A 4330-nucleotide genomic window follows, 5' to 3' on the forward strand; every position below is an offset into this window, starting at 1 on the left:
AAATTTACAATATGAGCCAACATGTTAAATATGAACATTTCGACTGTCTAAATCAATTTTTTATTCATATTTTGATATACACAGCCTAAAAATTCGAATTTTGATTAAAAATAAAATTTTTATTTCTGACAGGGTTGCCGTGTCTTATAAATATTCTGTCAAGTCTTGTGCAACAAAATTTAACTAAAAACATATTCAAGCGTTCAGATGTAAAATTTCTATCGTATTGGGGTCCATGGACAACGAAAATACCTTTGATTTCTTTAGGTCGCTTCGTTTTTGTGTTTTATAACGGAAATTGTAGTGAAAAACTGGATTTCTAAGATTTTCAATTTTAAACGATAATAACTTCTATGTGTTGTTATGTTTGGCCAATTTTGATTTTTATATTTGTTGATATTTTTAGCTATTAGGCCTTTGATATTTCAGAGCAAATAAAACAGAAATTTATTGCTTTTTCATCCCGACGTTTCGTCGCTTATTTGGCGACTTTTTCAAGGGAATTCGTCTATTTAAAATAATAAAATTACAAATTACATTATATTACAAAAACACCAAGAAATTGTAAAGAGTTGTACTTACAATAATAATTTACTAGACGCGTTACATTAATTTTATATTGAATAAACATATAAGACAATTAACACGACTTAAAACTATTATTACAGCTCGATTACATTAGTACAATTCCATAACTCGCGCTTATGTTGTCCGTATCTTCTTTTAGGTTCATGGTTCTGTCAATGTTTTGTTGTATCCTTAAGCTTTCAATTAGTATTCTCTTTTTCTCCTTTGTTTCTTTGTCTAATATTTTGACATTGTCAAAGTCAGGTGAGTGGCCGGTGTTCAGTGCGTGCTGTGCTAATGCTGTTGTTGCTTTTTGTTTTCCTATGTCCATTTTGTGCTCCCCCATTCTGATACTTAATGCTCTCTTCGTTGTCCCAATGTATATCTTGTTACATTTTTCCTTGATATCTCCTTTGCACTGAATTTGGTAGACGACGTTGTTTTGTTGTTGTTTGTCGATTGGTGTTTTGGTGTTCGTAAATAGTGTGTTCAAGGTTACATTGGGTTTGTATGCAAAGTTTATGTTGTTGTTGTTAATTATTTGTCGAAGCTGCTTGTTGTCAAATAAGCCGGGTATGTAACGAACACCGTAAAAATTTTTTACTTCTTCATTATCTGTATTGTCAGATGTATTATACGTAGTATTATATGTAGTATTGGAAGTAGTATTGGATATAGTATTGGAAGTACTGTTAGATGTATTCTTAGATTTAATTATATTTTCTTTCTTTATTTTGTATTTTACGTCTTCTATTAGTGAGTGTATTATCTTGATGGGAAAACTGTTGGTTCTTAGAATATTTGTTATTATTTTGGTGTTTTTATTATGAAATTGTGTGTCGCTGATATTGAGTATTCTATAGATTAAACTTTTCGCTGTATTGAGAATCTGTGATTTTGGTTGTGTTGCATTGTAGTTTATTATTCTGCCCGATGAGGTATCTTTGGTGTACCAGTCAAAGGTTATTTTTTCATCACATCTTTTTAGTTTAACATCGAGGTATGGTATTTCTTTCTCCTTTTCTAATTCTATAGTGAACTGTAATTTGTTGTGGTATTTGTTTAATGTATATAAGATTTTCTCCGCATCGTCTTTATTAATTATTGCTAAGATATCATCTACATATTTGGCTATGTATTTGATACTTATGTCATTATGTTGTAGCTCGGCTATGGTTTCGTCAAGTAGGTGGTCTAAAACTATTGGTCTTTTCCAGTACTGCAAGAATCTACTAATTTGTACTATTTTTTTTGATAACATAAAGGAAAAATTGTTATCGTAGTAAAAAATAGTAGCTTCTTGCAGGTTCTGGAACAGAGCAAATATCTGCGATTGTAGGTGAAAGGGGGTTTCCCATCGGCATTACAAATATTTGATTGTAAATCTTGTCCTCGAATTTGAAATAATTATTATCTTTCAGGCAGAATTGAAGAATTTGGAGGAACAGTCTTTTTGGAATCTGTGTGTGTTGTTTAATGAAATCCCATTTATTCATTATAATGTTGATTGCCGTGTGGACTGGGATATTAGTAAATAATGAAATTACATCAAAAGAGACTAATGTATCTGTCTCGGAAAGTTTATAATCTCTTAGGTTGTTCTTCAATTGTGTGGAATTTTTGATATTATAGTTTGGAGATATTATATTCTTAAGAATTTGACCGACGTATTTTGATAAGTGATAGCAAGGGACGTTAACGGACGAGACTATAGGCCTTAACGGCATATTTGGTTTGTGTACTTTGGGTAATCCATAAATACGAGGCGCGTTTGCAGCAGAACACTGAAGCTTTCTTTTTTCAAATTCGTTTATATAGTTATTTTTATGTAGTTCATGGACAAGATTATTGTTTGTTTTTTGTAATTTATTGGTCGGATCGTTTCTAAGGATCTTGTATGTATTTTTGTCCTGTAGAAGTGTTTCAATTTTATTGGTGTAGTCTTTTTTGTACATAGCCACCGTTTTGTTTCCTTTATCTGCTTGTACTATAATGATATCTTTCTGGTTCTTAAGAAATTTCTTAGTTTTTTCGTAGATTGCCGATATAAATCTGTCCTTTTTACTTTGTTTTTTGTTCCTTTTAAAATTATTTATCCTATTGGCTATTTTCGTCCTACATATTTCTTTTTCACTTTCCTCTAAATCTAAGATACATTGTTCAATGTCTGCAACTACATGTAACGGCGAGAAGTTTGTCTTGGTTATTGGCAAAGCAAATTTTTTGCCTAATGATAATATCCATTTGCACTCGAATGGAAAATTTATATTGGTTCTGTTGTCAAACCAATGGTCATTGTACTGGAACCCGAATTTTTGAAACATTATTTCTTTAAGTGTGTTTAGTTTTTTATTTTGTGTTTCTGTTAAGCTCATCTCTATTGCCTTCGTTCTGTTGTTTTGTTTTTGCTTGAAAGAGAAATGGTCTTCTTTACTCAGTGTGTTTTGTAAGTGGTAATCGATGCGTTGTAATACTTTATTTGTTGCTTTTATGTTGATGTTTGTTTGTGTAATTTCAAGGTTAAGAATTTTTGTATGAAAATTCGTCTCTATTGTTGTGTATTGGAGTTTTGTCGTATCATTGTCAAATAACTGCTTTACCTTTTTTGTTGCATTTTTTGTGTGGGTAGGAATAATACCATAACTTCTACATGTTAGTAAGAATTTTAGTCTCATTTTTTGTTGCGTTTTTCTCTTCAGTTCGTTGCAATATTCTTTCATTGCCTGGCATGTGTTGTTGTCATATTTAAGCGCAATGTGTTGGAAGTAGCCCTTCATTGTGTGTTTTTGATGTTTGTTGTTGTTCTGTAGTTTTATTGTTTTTAAATTTTTGGCGGCTGGCTATCCGTATTTATTTATGTGTTGTTATGTTTGGCCAATTTTGATTTTTATATTTGTTGATATTTTTAGCTATTAGGCCTTTGATATTTCAGAGCAAATAAAACAGAAATTTATTGCTTTTTCATCCCGACGTTTCGTCGCTTATTTGGCGACTTTTTCAAGGGAATTCGTCTATTTAAAATAATAAAATTACAAATTACATTATATTACAAAAACACCAAGAAATTGTAAAGAGTTGTACTTACAATAATAATTTACTAGACGCGTTACATTAATTTTATATTGAATAAACATATAAGACAATTAACACGACTTAAAACTATTATTACAGCTCGATTACATTAGTACAATTCCATAACTCGCGCTTATGTTGTCCGTATCTTCTTTTAGGTTCATGGTTCTGTCAATGTTTTGTTGTATCCTTAAGCTTTCAATTAGTATTCTCTTTTTCTCCTTTGTTTCTTTGTCAAATATTTTGACATTGTCAAAGTCAGGTGAGTGGCCGGTGTTCAGTGCGTGCTGTGCTAATGCTGTTGTTGCTTTTTGTTTTCCTATGTCCATTTTGTGCTCCCCCATTCTGATACTTAATGCTCTCTTCGTTGTCCCAATGTATATCTTGTTACATTTTTCCTTGATATCTCCTTTGCACTGAATTTGGTAGACGACGTTGTTTTGTTGTTGTTTGTCGATTGGTGTTTTGGTGTTCGTGTGTGTTCAAGGTTACATTGGGTTTGTATGCAAAGTTTATGTTGTTGTTGTTAATTATTTGTCGAAGCTGCTTGTTGTCAAATAAGCCGGGTATGTAACGAACACCGTAAAAATTTTTTACTTCTTCATTATCTGTATTGTCAGATGTATTATACGTAGTATTATATGTAGTACTAGCAAAATGCCCGCTACTTCGTATGCGGAAAGGATATAAA

General features: G+C 31.5%; 1 long non-coding RNA gene across 1 annotated transcript; it reads right to left on the minus strand.

Moving 5' to 3' along the window:
* Nucleotides 1-2418: 2418 nt before the first annotated feature.
* LOC141391840 (uncharacterized) lies at nt 2419-3814 on the minus strand. Its single transcript, XR_012409727.1, has 2 exons — nt 3653-3814; nt 2419-3578 (listed from the first exon to the last, which is right to left on the minus strand). It is a non-coding gene; the product is annotated as an uncharacterized lncRNA (long non-coding RNA).
* Nucleotides 3815-4330: the final 516 nt, after the last annotated feature.

This window comes from Musca autumnalis, unplaced genomic scaffold (genome assembly GCF_047663935.1).
Source record: "Musca autumnalis isolate F117 unplaced genomic scaffold, ASM4766393v1 scaffold_148, whole genome shotgun sequence".
NCBI classification, from domain to species: Eukaryota; Metazoa; Arthropoda; class Insecta; order Diptera; family Muscidae; genus Musca; species Musca autumnalis.